At 38.5% G+C, this 21,786-nt stretch overlaps 1 long non-coding RNA gene and 1 pseudogene across 1 annotated transcript; both read left to right on the forward strand.

The window, feature by feature from the left end:
* The first annotated feature begins 950 nt into the window (after positions 1-950).
* Positions 951-20,751, forward strand: LOC144287745 (uncharacterized). The gene is made up of 2 exons (XR_013355511.1): positions 951-1,943; positions 20,465-20,751. It is a non-coding gene; the product is annotated as an uncharacterized LOC144287745 (long non-coding RNA).
* Positions 9,178-9,794, forward strand: LOC144287743 (iron-sulfur cluster assembly 1 homolog, mitochondrial pseudogene; annotated as a pseudogene).
* Positions 20,752-21,786: the final 1,035 nt, after the last annotated feature.

Raw genomic sequence — 21,786 nt, forward strand, 5'->3', positions numbered from 1 at the left:
TATGTTCCCTTTTGAACATTATGTATGTTCATTATTTCTTGAATGTATTGAATTAGGCACACTTTAGAATTTCCATTCATAGTTTGATCCTGAAAAGAATGGGCTATAACACCCAGCTGGAGGGCTTCTTTCTTTAAAAAAAAGGGGGGGGGGATGCTGGGGAAGAGAACAGATTCAAAGCCCTGAGTTTCTGAGTTCCAAAATTTAAGTGGGATGAATTAAGGACATTAGCAGGTAGAAGCTGATCTCTGCCTGGTAGCCAGAGAAGGAAGTATAACTGGGACTCAGCCAAAGTAAGAACAATACCTCTACCTCCCACATTCTGCATTCCAAGAGCAAACATTCTAGAAGGGTCTGTGTGCTCAGCACTGGACTGAGCATCTTCCTGTATATACCTGTGTCTGGTCCTCATGGCAACACTCTTGGAGGGCATCGCTGAGGTCAGGAAACCCAGCCTTGGGGGTAATGGGTCCATACTGTTACTGAGGCTTTTCTAGTTCTGAAATCTGCACATAATTTTAAGTAAACTCCCTCCATATCAGCCTGTCTCCTGCAGGATGGACAAAAACAACCCATGCTTGGAAGATCTGGGCATGGAAAGTAAGTGACGAATGAAAAGTCTGAAGCAATAAGTATCTGAATGAAATCTAAGAAACGTTACTGGTTAAACAATTCCTATTTACGTAGCTGTCTAGATTCACAGTTGAAAACAAGAACCAAGGGATCCCTGGGTGGCGCAGCGGTTTAGCGCCTGCCTTTGGCCCAGGGCGCGATCCTGGAGACCCGGGATCGAATCCCACGTCGGGCTCCCGGTGCATGGAGCCTGCTTCTCCCTCTGCCTGTGTCTCTGCCTCTCTCTCTCTCTCTCTCTCTCTCTCTCTCTCTCTCTCTGTGACTATCATAAATAAATAAAAAAAAAAAAAATTTAAAAAAAAAAAAAAAAAAGAAAACAAGAACCAAGAAAGAAATTCAAGAGGTACCTATGAAATAGGGGACAACAGAGAGGGCTTCAGACAAAGGATTACAGTCATGAACTAAAAGCAATGCCTAAAAAGAGTGAATCAGGGCTGACCAGGAAAAGCAAAAGATGAACTCTAAATTTGGGATGAAGCTCCAGCTAGACCACACATGTGATGCAGACTCTGAAGTGCAGCATGTGGTGGCAGATCTTTGAGTGAGTGATCACTTACATCCTCTGGTTCAGTAACCAGGAGAAGTGGTCCCTGCCAAGGGGTGAATATGCAATCTGCTGCCATTTGGATACCTAATCTTGCTCCAACCTCTATACACAAAAATGGAGCCTCTGTGGTCCTAACTCTCCACAATGAAGTCATGATTCAGTACTTATAGCTACAAAAGGAAATAGGGAGGTATGTGTCTGGCATTTTTCCTTCTACAGTAGGAGGCTGACTCTCTTCTACAAACACTCAGAAGATGGGGAATTCCCTAAGCACTGGCAGGGAAATCAAAGGAATAATAAAACTCACTGAGGAATTGTTTCAAATTATGCCACTTTGCTATGGCCTCTAAACACTACACAGATGGTCCCATAAGGCTCTCTTCACTACATTCCAAAACTCCAGAAAGTTGCAAGATTCCAGGGCTTGGAATCTTGGCTTGGAAAGTATAAATTGCTTCTTAAGCCTATCTTACCCCTACGATTGTCCATGCTGGATTTGATGAAATCTCAAACTCCCAGACCTACCACATTCTTCCGCAGAGTGGTTGGAAATGTATCAAACCATAGAGTTGTTTTGGAATGAAGCATTACTAAGGAAATTGCAGAACTAAATATATCTCAAAGTCATGCCACCATTTAAAGCTGTACCCCTAAATGGTTCTATGAGGCTATGTTGCTGCCCTACATCCCACATCATGGACACTTTGCCCTACAGGATTACTGAAATCTTGAACACTCTCAATTCTGGGGAGCCCAGTATATGGTAAGGCACCTTTTATTTGTACCTACCTGGCCTCATTCCATAACATCATTTAAATTTAAGTGTAGCTATGTTTTAGCACCAGAAGAAACTGTAGGTTAAAAAATTATGTTGTGGTTAAAGAGTGAGTCATGATTAAGACTTCCTGGCTCTACCACTCACTAGATATTTGATCTTGAGCAAATAGAACCTTTGTTCATCTGTAAATTAGGGTGCTAGCAGTTTCTGCCTCATAAGGTTTTTTTTTTTTGAGAGGATTAACAATAATACATAATGATGCATTTAAAAGTATCTAAAATGGTTCCTGACATATTCAATGCCTTGACAATCCTATTATCAAAATTGAGGCTTAAGAAGATTAAGTAACTCATCCAAGATTATACAGCTATTTATGCGGAGGAGTGACTTTTTCTAAATTCATTCCAAAGAGTTGGCTAAGGATTCTAATGAGCTATGAAAAAATAAGTGAAAACCTAGATCAGAGAATATAGTGGACAAATCAAGAGATCCAAACCTGTTTCTACATCTTTAAAATGGGTAGATTGAGCTTCATTTCCAGGTTAAGTTGGCATTTATAGAGCAATTCCTGGTCTTTGCCAAATTACCCTCACTGAAAAAATTATAAAGACATAGGAAAATTTTTAATGTGCAATACTTCCAGGAAATTAAGGCTAGTGGCAAGTCATTGATGGACTTGGGAGGAACTTCTAATATATAGAAAATGGATACAGATAGACTCATCAACAAAACTGCTGGCCTACATATGTGTTGTTCTCTGAAACAGAACAGTATTCCTGCTTAGACAGTGGTAGAGAAATGCCAAATCTTATACCTACTATCCCAGTGCCTGCTTGGATTTAGAGGATCTGTAAAATCATAGATCGATAGATATGGATAGATAGATAGATGATAGATAGATAGATAGATAGATAGATAGATAGATGATAGATCCGTTCCCACTCACCTTGCCTCACCCTACCATGCACACAACCTATTTCTATAAACTGTAAAAGTTATATCCCCCCAAGTGGCCACCACCATACCACCATATCCCATACACACATACAAGTATATTCACTTAAGACCTAGAACTTCAAAAACATAATGTCCAAGAAGACAGTATCATTTTGGGAATTAATAAAGACCATCAGATGAGAATAGGCAAAGGCTACTTATTGAGAGCTTGCTATAGCAAGAGGGGGAGCCACCATCACCTGGGTTTGGCAGAGACTCAAAGGCAGACAGAGGATGGGAGGGCTTCACAGAGGAAAGGGGAAGGCTCCAAAGGTGTGCTAATTGGCCTGGGAGGCTGGAGGCAGGCTAATTAGAACTGGAATGACCTATTGGTTTGGCTAGGGCCCACATTTGGCTTTCTCTAATTAGTCCCAAGTTGGAAATGAGTTAAAAAATTAGGGAAGCTAGGACACCTAGGTGGCTCAGTGGTTGAGTGTCTGCCTTCCACTCAGGGCATGATCCTGGGGTCCCATAATCGAGTCCCACGTCAAGCTTCCTGAAGGGAGCCTGCTTCCCCGTCTGCCTGTGTCTCTGCCTCTCTCTATGTCTCTCATGAATAAATAAATCTTGAAAAAAAATTAGGGAAGCTGTCAGTTATTAATTAAGTCCCAGTCATTTGGGGCCAATTGTTACAAGGGTTATTGTATGGTTGCTAGAGATAGTGGTGGAACTTCTGTTAGGTTTGACTTACAGGTAGTATGTTGGCTTCCCTGGCTGCATACTCTGGATAATGGGTTGCTTTCTTGGGCTGGTCACTACAAATCTCCTTTTATAAATGGTTTAGCCATTTTCTTTTTCTATATTCAACCTCTCAAATTTATTACATTTTGGTATATATACATAAAGGCAGAAATGGGAAACTCTGGTGTCCAAATATGATAGAAGATTCTAATTTTTCATATAAATGTTTCTGATTAGAAAAGAACTGTGGATGGCCACAGGAGATCTGGAGATAGAGTTTCTCAATCCTGCAGGCAAAGCACTTAAGCTGCAAGGTAGGAGAAGAGACTATCCAAGTCTAGGAGAATTTTACTGGATAATTTCTGCTTTCAAGATACCAGACTGGTTTTGGTCTGAGATCAGTTTCCAACAAGGCATCTAAGATGACACTGAGCACAGTTAAAGGAAGACTTTTTATTCTATCTGTTGGCAAAAACTAAAACTAGACCAAAGCCTCCTAAGTCTAGATGAAGACACAATAAGTCCTCATTTTCCCTAAGAATGATTATTCTATGGCATAAAGTCTTAAAGACTTTAGGGAATCATATCTCTGAAAACTATTTGCTTTAATTAAAGGAAGATTTTTAAAACATATTTTCCTTATCCTCAGAGATAAGCAAAAAATCAGACTCCATTGAAAAAATAATCATATAGAATAGGCTGCCCTAAAAAGAGACCAAGATAACACAAGAAGAAGACAAAGGCTGAGATTTAATCTGAGATAAGAAAAGACCTTCCCTAAAACTGCAAAGGCAGAATTGAAATCCAAAGACAGCCATCTTTAAAGAGAAGAATCTATATATATTTAGCTCCTACATAAGGAAAAACTAAAGTTACCTAGAATACAAAGGAAAAAAGTAAAAAGATTAGGAGTAGTGATACAACTGAGGGAAAGTGGTGAAAGGAGCCAAAGAAACTAAAATATATTATTTTTTATAGAAATTAAGAAGAAATTCCCTGAGTTGAAAAAACTAACTACTTCTGTAGATCAAAAGGATTTACTTAATTCCAGGAAGAGAATATAAAACTTGACAAGAGTGTTAAATTTCAAAGATCCAGAACAAAATTCCTGGTTTTTAGCAAAAGAAGAAACACCATATTAGCCTCATATGTCTCCTCCATCAGACTAGATTCCAGAAGAAAATGGATCTAGGTCTATAGAATTGGATAAGAAATCAGAGAATTTCCTACATCAAACTAGCTCATTTTATTTACAAATGGAAGGAAAGATTTTTTCAAATATGCTAGGAAACTGAAAAAGAATAGCTTTCATATAGATTGCCTAAAAACATATATTACAGATGATCAAGAATTTAATAAAAATTAAAGGGCCAAAAATATTCAGGACAGCATAAAGAAAATCTGAGAATGAACACTGAAAAAAATTGAACAATTACATATTAAGGATGTTTTTGGTAAATGAGATAAAATTAATATAAAATTTTAAAATTATCTTTCACAAAATAAAGCAAAATATAAAAAACATATAGCCTACTATTAATAATAGGTATCAATAAATTTCAGATTTGTTAATAAAATGGTAAAAAATGTAAAAAGTTTTTTGAAAGCATGCTGAGTTTAACTTTACATAGGTCAGAGTAAGAAGTTATTACCATTGCTGTTCATTGACAATTAGAAAAATTTAGATTAGATTGTGTTTTGAAAAAAACTTAAAAGATAATCATTACTGACATTAAGAACAGGATGCACACCTGTTTTCCAAATTACTACAGAACAAAAAAAGAAAATTCAAGAATCTGCAAAGAATAAAAATACCTAATGTTTATTTAATTCACACTATGCCAGGTGCTATACATACTTGCTTTTTTTTCTCATTATTCCTTACAACTATTCTATAAAGTAATTCTAATATTTTTCCCATTTTTTAGGGAATGAAATTGAAGATTAGAAAAATGTAATAATTCATTCAGTGACAAAATAACATTAGAGCCAGTATTTTAACTCAGAGAGCTGGACTTCAGAGTTAATGGTGACCCACTCCTATACATTGTCCCCTCTATATGTTTCCTGAGACCTTATGATATGCCAGGAACCCTGCCATTAATTCATTTAACATTTCAACAGTTCTACAAGATAAACAAGAATGTAAAAAGGAGAAGCAGAAAAAAAAGACTTATCAAGCAGATCAGTTTACTAGTGACTTAAAAATGTTATATTAGGGGCACCTAAGTGGCTCACCCAGTTGAATATCTGACTCTTGGTTTCAGCTCAGGTCATGATCTCAGGGTTGTGAGATCTAGCCCTGAGGCAGGCTCGGGTGTGAGGTGTCCGGATTCTCTTTCCCTCTGCCTCTGCCCCTCCCCCGGCTTCTGTGCGTGCTCTCTCTCTAAAATAAATTTTAAAATCTTTTAAAAAAATTCATCAATAGGAATTTGGCAACTGATCATAAACTTGGCCAAAAAACATCTATCACGTAAAGTCAGGAATTATAGGATCCAGATTATCTGATTGTAAAACTATGATGTTGTGCTCACTTCGGCAGCACATATACTAAATCTATGATGTTATAAATTAATTTTTTCATGTAATACAAAAACTCTCATGATTAAAAAACTATTCAAATATTTAACAACAAACAAAAAAAGAGAGAAACATTATAAAATAAAATTAAGAGAAGGCTATAAAATATTTAAAAGTTTAGGATGTTATATTTTTAAATAAAAATTAATATAATTTAAATGGTTACTAAAAATATTAAAATTACGTTAACCAGACTATAATGCATTTGTGAACAGAAAAGAATTAAAAAAATAAGTTCAGGAAAAATTAATATTAATATATATTATTACAGAGATTGCTTCTTAGGGAATAAATTAACAGAAATACCAAATTAAGAAAAAAATCAAAATTAGTAAAGAAAAAGTTAAAGTAACTTTTAATATGGAATACTTTGTGTAATTTCATGTTAATTATTTGATATATTTCAAAGAAATGGAAGCTGCCCTGGAGCAATATAAAATAGCCAAAATGGGGCCACCTGGGTGGCTTAGTCAGGTAAGCATCCGCCTTCAGCTCAGGTCATGATTCCAGGGTCTTGGGATGGAGTACATCAGGCTCCCTGCTCTACCTCCCCTTCCTGCTTGTGCTCCCTCTCTCTCTCATTCTGTCTCTCAAATAAATAAATCTTTAAAAAACATAAAATAACCAAAATCAATTTAAGGAAAAAGAAAACATACCTATAAACAATGAATGCATGGGGAAAAGACCACTTCCAATTATGTCTTGGACACATTGCAAATTACTTCAACCTTTAACCTGCTAGATCATTCTACACCTTTATATGCCCTTTCAATATCTAGGGAGGAAAATAAGCTGAGCAATTTATCTTATGAATCCACTATAATCCAATCATCAAAGTTTGATAATGACAAAACAGAAACTAGAGATCAGCCTCATACATTTCTGTACATATACATGAAAGTCCTAACTGAAATACTCGCAAATTTATAATTCACTAAAATCAAGAAAAAATTCCTGGATGCTTCAATAAAGGTTTTAGCATTGAAATATGTTATTAACTCCAATGTGGGGGGAAAAAAAACCTCAAATGTGGGAAACCTTGTGATTGCCTCGATTTGGGGTTAAAAAAATATTTACTAAAATTTAGTCATTATTCTTGATTTTATAAGCTTTAGCAAATCTAAGAATTAAAAACATGAGATACAGTAACAGTTTCATGCCAAAAGCCATTACCATTCTCACATCGATGAGAGTCAACCTAATTAAAGAAAGGGTATAATCATCACTCTTTTGTAGCATTGTTCTGGATGCTCCTATGAACCTAAAAACAGATGACAACAATTAGGAAGAGACAATATTGTCAATATTAATGACTAATGTAGCTGTAAATCTAGAAAATCTACATAAATAAGCTGAAAAACCTCTCCTAATGCACACAAAGTTCAGCAAAGTGGATATACATACAATAAATACACAAAAAATCATTTTTTTCAATATACCAATAATAACTTTGCAGTGAATTTTGTAGGTTTTTCTTAAGATTTATTTATTTATTTTAGGGAGCGTGAGGGGGAGAAAGAGAGAGAGAGAAAGGTGGGGAGGGCCAGAGGGAAAGGAAGAATGTCAAACTCCACACTGAGCAAGGAGCCTGCCCAGTGTAGGGTTCAATTTCATGACCTTGAGGTCATGCACTGAGCCAAAACCAAGAGTCGGATGCTTAACTGACTGCACCACCCAAGGACCCCTAAAATTTGTAGTTTTTATAAAAGCATTTAAAACTGTTGACATTTTCTCTAGATGCTTTGTTGACAAAGTATCTTTTTCTTCCTACATATTTTGAACAATATAAAAGAAAATCTGAAGAAATCATCAGAAGTGTCCATGTTGCTAGATGAGTAGACAGAGGACATTAATTTCTTGCACCTCGATATATAGGTTAAACATAATTTCAATTAAACTCTTAAGTTTGGAAGTGAACAAGATAATTTTTAAGAATACAAAAATGTGAAAAAATACAAATTGAGAATTGCTAAGTAGTATTACCCAAAGAAAAACAATGAAAGATGACACGATTGCCAATACAACAAAATACACCATCAACTAAGATGTTTTCAAGTTTAGCAAAATACATGCAACATATACGATAAATCACAAATTTAGTTACAAAAATACTAAGATCCCAATAGACAGCTAGAGAACAGACAAAACCAGAAATTCATGAGAAGATTACATTGGCTAAACACTTGGGCAGGGTAATTACATCATGAACAATAATTAAAGAAATATTTGTTCACTTGTGAAATACTACTCATACCTATTAAATTTGCAAATATGATGCCAGTTGTATTGGTAGAGATGTGATAAAACACGTCATTGCCAAAGAAAGTGTAATAATTTTCCAGGTTGTGATTTGGAAATGTGGAGGTGAGCAGAGGGTAAAGGGAGAGATATAGAAAAAAATATGAAAAATACTTATGCATCTCAGAGGAGTGAGACTTCTGTGGTGTTTTCTTCTGTATGCTTTTCTGTGCTTCTTAAATCTTTTATAATATGACGTAATAATATAAATATTACTTTTAATTAATATACAAATAGAATGAGAGCTTGAACTAGATCATCTCTAACAGACTTCCAGTTATGATTCCATTGACATGACAATGTCACCATTCAAATTCCCACAATTATTGTCTAAGTACAGGGGAGAAATATGCACCTAAACCATTTTTAAGGCTATTGATGGCCTACTATGAATTTTATTTTTTTAAGATTTTATTTATTTATTTATTTATTTATTTATTTATTTATTTGACAGAGAGAGAGTACAAGCAAGGGGAGGGGCAGGCAGAGGGAGAGGGAGAAGTAGACTCCCCAGTGAGCAGGAAGCCTGATGTGGGACTCAGTCCCAGGATCTCAGGATCATAACCTGAGCTGAAGGCAGACAGATGCTTAGCTGACAGAGCCACCCAGGTGCCATGAATTTTAATGAATCTTAAATCTCTGTATCTTTATTTCTTTAAAAGGTTTTATTTATTTATTCATGAGAGACACAGAGAGAGAGAGAGAGAGAGGCAGAGACACAGACAGAGGAAGAAGCGAGGATGTTGCTTCGTTAGTCCCGGCCACTGTCCGGGCTGTGAGCAAGGGGAAGCTGCAGCCCACCGGGGCCACCCTCACCCTGACCCCTTCAGCAGTAAACAAGATAAAACAGCTACTTAAAGATAAGCCTGAACACGTAGGTCTCAAAGTTGGTGTCCGAACCAGGGGTTGTAATGGCCTTTCCTATACTCTAGAATATACAAAGACAAAAGGAGATTCTGATGAAGAAGTTGTTCAAGATAGAGTCAGAGTGTTCATCGAAAAGAAAGCACAGCTAACACTTTTAGGAACAGAAATGGACTATGTTGAAGATAAATTATCCAGTGAGTTTGTTTTCAATAACCCAAACATCAAAGGAACATGTGGCTGTGGAGAAAGCTTTAATATTTGACTACTCTGGCTGTAAGCTCCAGGAAAACTCATGGAAGTCCTTGGGCTTACTGAAGAAATCATGTGACTGTCACATGCTTAAAGTTTATAATGTATGACTGCCTCATGAGGAAAATAAAATGATGCATTTTGAAAAAAAAAAAAAAAAAAAGGAGCCTGATGTGGAACTTGATCCCAGGACTCCAGGATCACACCCTGGGCCAAGAGCAGGCACTAAACCACTGAGCCACCCAGGGATTCCCCAAATCTCTGTATCTTTAATAAAGCTTGATGGTATATTTTTATATTTTAGTAAAGTAGACTCTGAAGAAAATTGTCCAGCTTATTCTAAAACTATATTAAGATGTAAAGAGTGGGGGACACCTGGGTGGCTCAGTGGTTGGGCATCTCCCTTTGGCTCAGGTCATGATCCTGGGGTCCTGAGATCGAGTCCTGCATCAAGCTCTCCACAGGGAGCCTGCTTCTCCCTCTGCCTATGTCTGCCTCTCTGTGTGTGTCTCACATAACTAAATACATTTTTTAAAGATCTTTTAAAAAGATGTAAAGAATGGGAATAATTGGTGGCTTAGAACATACTTGAAAATTCTACAATTTAGACTCTTCAATGAGGAAAGCAAGTCTTTCAAGTGATATTTAACATATAAGTTTGAAATATCTATGAAAGAAAGTTTCTGCATATAGCCTGACAATGTGGGTAATGTATAATATGAGCTGAGAAAGACTTATACAGTTTGAATTTTTATAAAAAAAGAAGGGAGAGAGTAGTGTCTATGACTTTGCTTAGTTAGATCTGAGAAAGATTTCTATCATCTGGGTTTAAAAGGAAAGAAAAGTGCTAAGGTGTTGTCGTCCATTCAGTTGTTCAGGTGAAACAAATTCACCAGATAGCTACTCATCAATTCACATCTTTTTTTTTTTTTTCTAAGATTCTATTTATTTATTCATGAGAGATACAGAGAGATAGAGGCAAAGAAGCAGGCAGAGGGAGAAGCAGGCTCCATGCAGGGAGCCTGATGCGGGACTTGATCACGAGACTCCAGGATCACGCCCTGAGCTGAAGGCAGCCTCTTTTGAAAAACAAATCAGTTTGTTGTCACTATATATAGTCTTCAATTATATAGGGAAATAAAATTTAGGGGCAAAAGTTTGCAGAGGATCTGAGTGGCAGTCTAACTAAATTGTGGCCCCCAAATCAGCTGTCAAATATATATGAACTTACGTAATTGACTCAATGTATTTTGTTCTCTATATATGGTTGACAAGAAAAGTCATATCTAGATTGTCACTTGGATGCAGAAGAAAATAAGGTGGTTTTGCTTCTCTCTGTGCTCCAATCTAGGTTACCAGAGAGTTCTCTTCATTGAATTTTTCACCCCAAACCCAGCTAGCAATGCAGTGATACTTTGATTTCCTTTGCTATAGTCCCTTCTGTGTATATTTCTGTCAGGAACCTTGTGGGGAGAAAAGACATCACCTGTGGAAGAATTATTAGTAGTAATTCTGGTACTAGTAGTAGAATTAGTAGTAATCCTGGGTAGTAGACACAGGAAAGAAAACCTTCCCTTCCCTTCAGTAAAATCAAATTGAAGGTGCCGTTGATGGGTTTGCATTTCATCAATCTTATTACCCTTATCTCTTCCTTATTTGAGGGTTTAAAACTGAGATTTCTTCATTTTCACGAGTTCACTATTCTTTAGGAATCTAAAGGGAATACCTTCAAAATTTGCTTACCCAGTCCCAGTAAAGGCAAGATTGCTTTGGGGAGAATGTTTCTTAGAATAGAAACTCCATTATTTCCCTCTATTGTCAAGATCATCTTTTACTACAGAGACAAATTCCCAATCTAATTAATCATTAGTCTGACTTTCAGTACCTAAAAATTAGAAGAATTTTGCAGTTTCCCATGTATTTGTAACACTGAGCTAAACATAGCTAGTGAACTCAGGGAAATTGTTTCTACTGTCCTCTAGTCTCCGTGATAAACTGTTTACCTCAGCCACATGTTTGAGTCAATCAAAATACTATGAATCATTTGTTGTTAAAATGATTTGATTAATCACTTTAAGTTTCAAGAATCAATCCATACTAAAATCCTTTTCTTATTTTTTTTTCCACCATATTCAGTCTTCCTATTTACCTTATTCTGTGTAAGCCAAGAAGTCTTCAATGCATCTTAACTCATAGTATTTTGCTCAGGTCTTGCTATCAATAGATGCTTTGAAACCATTATCCTGTCTTAAACTTCCTTTCTCCAAACTGGGAAACCTTTCAATTTCCTGTTCTTCTTAACCCTTAATGTATTTTTTGTTCTTGTCGGACACTGTTGATTTCAACCTTTTTCTAAACTCTGAGACTAACATTTTCTCTAATCCATTAGTTTATCTAGTGTTTCTATACAATTGAGCATATGATATGTACTAAGCTCCGTGATGACTGGTGGGGGTGAGCAGGGCAAATACCTTGAATACCTACCCAAATGGCATGAGAGACCTCTCTCTCACTGGCAGTGTCTCCATGCCCACATCACAGCCATTTGATTTCTGTGCAGTGACAGTGAGTAGCTGGTTCTGACCTAATGATGCATTATCATTTGACCAATCCAGGCCATAGAGTTGCAAGGTAATTTCAATATCCTTTATCTGAGTTTTTTTTTTTTTTTTTTTTTTTTAGATTTTATTTATTTATTCATGAGAGACCCAGAAAGAGGTAGAGACATAGGCAGAGGGAGAAGCAGGCTCCTCGCAGGGAGCCTGATGCCGGACTCCGCCCCAGACTGAGACCACGCCTTGAGTCAAAGGCAGATGCTCAACCACTGAGCCACTCAGGTGTCCCTCCTTTAGCTGAGTTTGATGTTGGTCCCTACATAGGTACTTTTGGTTTTAATACACAGCTCTTAATTTATCAAAGCCACTGTGCAATCATTGATGTCACTGACCAAAATCTCAGTATTTATTCCCATTCAGGAACTTGCATGCTGGATCTAGTTTGAAAAATAATTTGTTTTCTCTCCTTTCCCCTTTATTTTCTTTCACTATTTTTTATATTCCCCAAATGAAAATGAGTGGGAAATATCAGTGAGGGTGACAGAACATGAGAGACACCTAACTCTGGGAAACGAACAAGGGATAGTGGAAAGGGAGGTGGGTGGGGCGTGGGGGTGACTGGGTGACAGGGACTGAGAGGGACACTTGTCGGGATGAGCACTGAGTGTTATGCTATATGTTGGCAAATTGAACTCCAATTAAAAAAAATATACCAAAAAAAAAGAAAAAGAATGTGTTAATCTTCAGTACTAATCCATTCAATTAGTTATTTTATTCTTGAGACACTGTGCTTAGAACCAGTATGACAGGTGTGGCCCTTTGAGGAAGTAGTATCCAAGGCCTTCAAGAAGCAATTTCACCTACTTGAGCTAGCAGGTTTTATCACCTCTTCTGCCTCTTGGTTTTGCCAACTTTGATTAGAACTCATCAAAATGGAAAGGGGAAATATTAAGACAACTAGAGAAGCCAAAATAGAATTGAAACGGACCAGAGAATGGATGAAGGATCAATAGATCCATACTCTGAAAAAGTATCAGCAGCACCTTAGGGCTTTCACAGTCCCTAATATTTTCAGAATACGGTTACAGACATCATCAGACTCTCTGTTCACTATGCTTCTCTCCTAATCAATAGTGACACATCCAATTATAATTCAGAATGAGCAGTGAATTTGGTTTGAGTTTAAGGAAATAGAAAACACAAAATAACAGTGGCTGAAGCAAGAAATAACTTATTCTTTCTCAGGTAGATAAAGTATGAGGGCTCCACAATCAGTGGGATCTCGGCCATTCTCACCGCATGGCACAGACCTTGTTGATCAAGATGGCTGCCTCAGCTCTAGCAACGTGAGCTAGAAGTAGGCAAAAGGGAAGAGGAAAGGGCAGACATGTATTCTCCTTCCCTTTAAAGATCCTCACTGGAAGATGCCTATACCACTCTGTGCACATCACTTTGGCTAGAATTTAATTATATGGCCATACCAGCTGTGAAAGAGATTAGGGAATTTCATCTTTATCCTGGGAAATTAGGTTCCCAGCTAGCATTTGGATGTTCTATGATTAAAGAAGAAGGGAGAATGGATATTGAGGAAAAACTATCATTATCTGCCAAGAACTAATTATTTTTGTTAAATAATGATTGGAATCATTTAATGACACATGAAATCTGACCACCTTTTTTCTACTTATGCTCTCAGTTCACCTTCCCCTATGTAAAGTCTGACTGATTCATTTGTCCTAAAAAGCAGTTATAGCAAACCATGATTGTAGAAGAGATATCACCAAGCACAATATCTATATTTATCATGGATGACTTAAGTCTGTATTCAGATAAATCAGACCAAATAATCTATGCACAGCATTTCACATAGCAAAATAAAATACATATTAATGGTTATGAAAATCAATTCCTTAAACCTAAGTAATGTTTTGACAAATACATGAAAATGTGCATCTCTTCCCTGACTGCACTTTAGCATCATCTGGGGAGTTTGTCTTGTTGTTGTTACTATTTGCTTCATTATCTTCTAATAATTCCAATGCCCAGCACACACCTGAGACCAATTAATCCAGAATCTGAAGGGTGTAGAAAGGGAAGTGGGACTGAGATCTCTGTACCTTTTAAAAGCACTTTCTCCAGCATAGGACTCCATCCATAGTAACTGCTAATGAAGTCTTAGAATATAAGCATTAAACAGGGCAGCACCAATGCTTTTAATTGCACTCAAGAGTAAAGTGCAATTAAGAAAATCTGTGATGTGATTGATCTCTCTGTATATGGAAGGCTTTGCACTAAATAAAGTCAGTCACTAAGGTAAATTAAACACATTTCTGACTTTCCTCTGAAATCCAACATCTTTTTTTCCTTCCAAGTTAATTATATAAAGCAATTGCAACGATATAACACATAACAAAACACTCTTTAAGCACAGAAGGAGGGGAACTAAGGCACTCAACATAAGAGAAAATATAAGATTTGCTTGAGATCCTTTAATGTCTTCACAAAAAGTATTTCAGTTCTACCTGTCTGTACCAGGTGGCTGGGTGCCTCAGAGGTACCCACTGCTCTTTCAGCGAGTCGGTCTTTTTGGTTGTTCTAACACTCCTAAATGAAGGGGACAGGGCAGAATGACAAGGACTTTCCCCTAAAAAATAATGCAAGGGCCAAGCCTGACTTGCCAGGCTGAAAACACTTGGATTCCAAGCCTTGACCTGCCTGATTACCTATCTGACTTCTAACAGCTCATTCTCCCTACAGCAAGGCATCTTCATCTGTGAAACACAGGCATTTGACCAATGGTGTCCAGGTTCCCTTCTAGCTCCAGCCAGAATCCAAAGTTTCTACCCAGCAGTCATCCTACTTGGAGAGAAAATTAGTCATTCAGATTTCCTGTCCAAATAATTCCATCAGCCCTCCCCGACCAGGGTCATACCAGAATAACAGCAATGACTAGAGGGCAAATCCTCAATCTGAGTCTCTCCCAGGTCCTCCTGACACTTCAAATACATTAAGTTCAGGGCCTACGGTTAGAGTGTACTCAGAGTTCATGCACATAATAGAGAAAACACCTGAGATGAGTGCCTCCTCTAGTGGTCTCTAGGGAGGACCATGATCAAGGCTTTTGAGACTTTCTAAGAGGCATTGATAGGCCATGGGATATATAACTTTCCAATGATCCAAAGAACCCAGCCGACTTCAGAATGGGTGGTAGAAGTGCTGCAGTTCTAATGGGATAGATCCCCATAAAAAATTCAGATACTGAGATTCAATATGGAAACATGGACTGGAAAACAAGGAGGCTCATGGGTATGAGACAAGCCTGGAATGTGTCTTTTTCCCAGAATGAAGAACCACGGACAGAGCGAGGGCAATGCACACAGCATTAAAGATGGAATCAAGATACCTGAGGGTCTTGTACCGAGTTACAAGCAACTTGTTACAGAATCTGAGTGCAAAATGGCATACAGCTAATGAGAAAAACACTGAGGGTCTAGGGAAGCATATATCAGAAACTAGAACACCAAAACTACCCAAAGACAGGGCCAGATGAAAGAAAGATTGATCATTAGGCTCAGGAAGGGATTAAGTTAGGGTGGATATCTTAGGCAGATGGTACACCAATATTTCTCCCATTGTTTCCTAAAGAATCCCAGTCTTTAGGAATCATTCAGGGTAGCAATCTATGTTGCCGGAAATAGTCTCACAGCCTCCCTGGCATGAGCAGGAGTGCAGGGGTGGGGATCAGGGTCACGAGATAGTTCTGGCTCCATGTGAGGGAGGTAGAAACCCCCAGAGACACCATCCTCTCCCCAACAAGGACAGATAGAATCTCTGAAAGAAGCAGGCTGCTGGCTCTCCCTCTTCCCTCAGCCTGACTATGAATATGAAGCTGGAGCCTCTATCCTGCAACCATGAGGTGGTAAGAAGGAAGTCAAAACACGAAGGTAAGAATGGGAGGAAAATGATGGGAGGAGGCTACGACAGGAGACATCACAAAACCACCAGACCATCCTAGACTCATGCTACAATGGGAAGGAAAGCACTAATTAAGGAAGCCAAATTACAGGAAAACTACAACATTTAATAAGCCCAACAGCTCATTAATTACAGTTTAATAATAGTCATGACTCCATACTGCAGGGGAATCAAAAAGCATGAAAACCTGTACAGTAGAGCATATCCTGCTCTTCCAACACCTGCCCGTAGGAACCAACTAAACATCTCTCATCAATAAGGTCATCTCCCTTGAGCTTAAAAAAAAGCTAAAAAGTCTTCAAAGAGCCAGATGAACTCAGAACTCCAAGACACATGTGACCAAATGCTTAGAATGCCCCCACTGAACAGGGATGGTTTATGCCATTTCTATAAACAAGGAGGAAAGAGAGAAAGGAACTGAAATTAGAATCATGCCAAAACCCTGACATTTGAGATGATATTAAAACTACAAACTGGCACTTAAAAATGACGAGAAATTCACAGGAGACGAGCACATCTGCCTCATGTAGCTGATTAAAGTTTGAAAGGCAGCATTAAGACGCAGCAGTTACAGATAATGCCTGAAGAATTTCAGATTAGTTGAAGAGAGACAAGTAGGAAAACACTACTTTTCTGGTTCAGGAAGAGGTATCGAGGCCTGAACACCTGGTTGCTGGAATAAATAAGCTCCCTTGGGGTTGCATTGCATTTATTGCTTGAAGTGAGTAGCATTTGACCTCAATACAGGCTGGTCAGGGCACATCAACCATGCAGCTAAGCCTGGTGACATCAGCGGTGCACTGCAATATTGTCAGCTACTATGCAGGCAGCAGTGAAAGTGCAAAAAGAAAAAAAAAGAAAGGCCTCCCTGGCCCCAAGAGTTATTTGTATTAGGAAAACCCAAACTTTCAGAGGAGCTTCAGTGCAGAAATGCTGCCAGCAATGCTTTCAAATGCAGTTCCACCACAGAGTGGCAGTGTGCCTATACCATCCTTCTCCTTGCCAACCAAGGACATGACCCTGCCCGCCCCCCAACATTTCTGGTGGTGTGAATCCTGGTCAAGGGCCAGCACAGACTATGACCCAGAGATGGCTGTGGCCTCACCACTGCTGGCTCCAGACAAGCCAGCTGAGCAACCATGGTGTCTGGGAGCTGGGACCCCAGCAGCAAGTCGGCCCCAATAGTGACTCTAAGACACCTTTAAGATGCCAACTCCTGATGCACCCAGTGGACAAATGAAGCTGAGCCACTCAGGCATGGACAGACATCCCACTGTGAGTGAAACGGGGTTTGGAGGATTTTTCCCTAAACTGCTAAAAACTTGGCTGAGTCTGATCAGAAATTATGTGAAGAAGCCTCTACTCCAACAAAGATGCATGCACTCTATGACAGGAAACTTGAATTTTAATTGTGACTGTACTAGATACATGAAAAAAATCATAGCAACATGCTTGTCTTTGGGAAAAATGAGATAGACCTCAAATGGAAATCCAAATCCCTCAAAACTAGAGGTGCGACCCTAACTTGTTCACCCTACCACAGAATGCCAGGCTCTCGTTAAAAGGGCATCATCACAACCCCCTGGCAGGGACTCAAGCAAGATTAAATGAGACAGTATCCGCACAATGCTTGGCACTTTGGTAGTCAGTAGAATTGTGGCATCATTATTGGCATTCTCTAAAACGTGACTAATACTTCCCTCATGAGGAGAATATAGCTTCTGGATTAAATTCTATCATAGACAATAGTTTAGTCCACTAAAAGGGGACCTCTGACCTTATGTCTGAAAGATACAAATCACCTTGACATGAGAAGATCCTGGTTTGCTCAAACCACTGACTAATTGCTAAAGACCAAGGTCTGCTAGCCCAGGAGGGTGCACTGCTCTTGATCCAGGGAGTGAACCTCCTCAAAGGAGCACTGAAAAGTGTATTTCCCCAGAGCAGGAGGCACTTGGGACAGAGATACTGAGGCATGAGCTAGGATGGAACAAACCCACGGTGTGATGCAGAGTCAGGGCCCGGGGCAAAAAGGAAATGGTTTGTCTGGCACATGTTGGTCCTAAACACCACTGGTCTCCAAATAGCAATGAGTGCTGTCTGCACAATGATCTGGGGTGCAAGGAGACACACAGGGCAAGCTCATGACGCCATATCCATAATAGTTTGCATTACTGAGCATCTACCCTGTGCCCATCAAGGTATACTCACGCTCTCATTGAACCCTGGCAATCAAACTATGAGACAGATCTTGTTCTCTCCATTCCTATGAAGAAACACATGTCTCCTCAGCCACGTAGGTCATGCAAAGTGAGCAGAGATGAGTCTTTCTTGTCCTGAGTTTCCCTACCCCTTTCAACTTTACAAGGAACCTACGGCCTTCAGGCTGGTTCCTAGCTAGAATATCTATCTCTATGGTGACAGATAACTTGGGTCCTTCTGCCTTGCTACCTTGGGTCCCCTTCATCATCCAAACCTTTTCTGATTACAATTTCCTAAACATAACCTGATATGTCCTGCCTGGTTCTCTCATGGCTAAGATAATCTGATAACTAGATAATCTGATAAGCCTGGCAGTACTAATGTAAGCAAAGGTACTACTGTTCATCTCCTCTTGTGTGTGTGTATATATATATATATATATATAAGTTTCTCCAAGAGTATTTTCAACAACCCTAAAAGTCCTCAAGAACTTTCAGTGGTCCATATGGCCAAACCATTTTTATAGTAATGCTGAGACATTGTTTGCCTTTCTCACTGTTCGTTATTCTCCTTGAAGTGATTGACCTATTTAGCTCATTTTTAAGAAAATATCTGCCAAATACCCAAGTCCAAAACACCATAGTTTCTCTACCATTTTTTCAAGTCCACTAAAAAAATAAAAAAATAAAAAAATAAATCTCACAACTCATACAACAGCACAAGGTCTTTCCTTGGGAATGCCATCAGACTTCGGATAAGCAGAAGTCAAAATATGTACTTGTCATTTCATTACTAAGGAATAGTATTAAAAACCTGTGCTAAACGGTTGAGATTTAATAAAATTATAATTTTTGCTTTTTCATCATAAACCTATTTAAGTGAAACTGATTTTTATTTCTTTACTTTCACTGTGCAGAGAGGGGAAGAATGCCATGGCAGTCCAGTCTCCTGTCACTGCCACGATTCATGTGCAGGTGCCAGCAGTTTTATTCACTGCTGCTTTTGCACCAATAGTGCAAGTGCCCCACATAGGGGAAAAGGTAGATTTGTTGCCAGGAATAAAATCTAACCTTTAAGAAAAAATTAGAAATTTAGAAAACCCATATTGTCAACGTGAGCTTTTCAAAAGTTTTTTTCTGGTAAAAGCAGAAGTGATATTAACAAATTTTTTTTGACATGCTAAAAATTTGATAATTGGAAGATCTTCATAACTCTATGAATCAATATTTTCCAAATTATCACAAATGGGATTATAAAATCATATATGAGTAAAAGATCTGTTCAAAGCGCAATATCATTGGGTATTAGAGTAATAGATTACAAAAAGTTCATTGATGTGTTTTTATATTCCACATTGCAATTAACCTTTTAAAAACTACCACCTGTCTTGCTTGTCAAACTCTGGTGTAGTATCAAAGAAGTATACCCACAATTATCTATAATTGAAACATCTCTCCCCCATTTTCAAACTACATAACTGTGTGAGGCTGGATGTTATTCATAAACTTCAACCAAAACAGCATATTACAAGAAATGGAATGAAAAATCAAATATGAGACTCAACTGTCTTCTATCAAACCAAAGAGATTTGCAAAAATGTGAAGCAATGCCACTTTTCTCACTAAACTTTTATTTTAGAAAATGTTTATTTTTAATTAAAATGTCACTCATATTAACATGCAATAAGTTTGCTATGTACACTTCAGGTAAATTAATAAGTGTGTTTAAATTTTCTCAGTTTTAATTCCTAATGCAGTAAGTGTCAATAGATATAGCCCAAGTAAACTAAAGCTCTTTGGTATCCTTAAGAATTTTAAGAATGTAGAAAGGACCCAAGCTGAAGAAGTCTGAGAGCTGCTGCCTTAAGTCAAAAAAATTCTAAGTACTCAAAAAAGTAGTATTTGGTAAAATAGGTCTCTTTGTACATTCCTTGAATTATTCAAGAGATGTAGAGTACTAAGCAAATAATAACCCCTAATGAGGTCCAAGTCTTATTTCTTGGAACCTGGGAATCTGTTACTTTATGTGGTAAGAGGGGATTAATGCTGTAGGTGGAATTAAGGTCAATGATCAACTGACTTTAACATTGGAAGATAATCCCAGATTATGCAGGTGGAAGAGCAAGGCAGGAGGGTCCATGTCAAGGTGCTGTAACACGAGGACAACGCTACCAGCCATTGCTGACTTTGAAGACTGAAAGGAGCCACAAGCCAAGGAATGCAGTAGGCTCTAGAAGCTGAAAAATTTGAGAGAATATATCCTCCCCTGGAGCCTCCAGAAGGGAACACAGGCCTGCCAACAGCATGATTTTAATCCAGTGACGCCCATGTAAGACTTCCATCTTCCAGAATATAAGATAATAAATTGTCATTGTGTTAAGGCACTGAAAACTTTGGCTTTTACCTAAGCCCTGTAGTCCTGAAAAACAGTCTATGTTGAACAAAATTTTATTGCTATTTTGTGCTCTGGGAAATAGCAAATAACCCTTCTTCCCCACAAGTGACTTAGATAAGATGCAAGGATGCCCCTCTTGCTTACCTAAGACAAGGCCACACACAAACCCTCCAAATCTCTGTTCTGTGCTTCAAAGATGATTGAGTGGACTGTTTTGTACACATTGACAAGTGGAGCAAAATCCGTGTTAATCAAACATCAGTTAAGTTTCTCTCCTTCCTCTGTGTCCCTGAACGTTGACCCAGCCTCAACCAGAGCCCCTCCTTAAAGTCCTCTCTTAAGAACAGGCTGACCAGAGGGTACAACATTCTCTGATCCGCTGTCCTGTCATCCCGCTGCAGACACACACACCTGGTTTTACGCAGCCTTATTCACCCCTTCTTATTAAAGAGAAGGCTTTTTCTGCCTGACCTTGGAGTTGCTTGCAGATCTCAGGGACAGAATGTTCTCCCTATTGCAATTGTCATTCCACCTCTCTTGCAATAAGCCTTTTGAATAGAGTGCCTCCCTACCAAAGTCCACATTTGTTTCCCATTTGACCTCATTAGATGTGGGGTCATTTGTCACACAGCAGCAATAGGAAACTAACACACTGCCTAGCTCCACAAACAGTGGCTTACCATCTAAAGCCATCTTGGGAGAATGAACAAAGCAGGAGCAGGAGAAAATAACCTCATTTTCCACTCATCTATACTTCCCATTTCATTGCTAGTGTGGCAGTACTCAGAGCTAAGGCACTGACATTTTGGGGTTGAAGGAAGTCACCAAGATGAGGATCTCTGATCAATCAGATCAATGATCCCTCCATCCAGACTTGCAGGTGCATAGCAGGGAGTCTCAAAGAACTGGCTTAAATTCCTCAGGGGCCCAGAGTCCAGAGGATCATCATTATGGGAATTCCATGGCAGTCCAAACAACAGGGGTGCACTTGACCTCATAGGTGATCTCTTCTCACACATGTCTGCATGTGA

This window comes from Canis aureus, chromosome 17 (assembly GCF_053574225.1).
Source record: "Canis aureus isolate CA01 chromosome 17, VMU_Caureus_v.1.0, whole genome shotgun sequence".
Taxonomy (NCBI): Eukaryota; Metazoa; Chordata; class Mammalia; order Carnivora; family Canidae; genus Canis; species Canis aureus.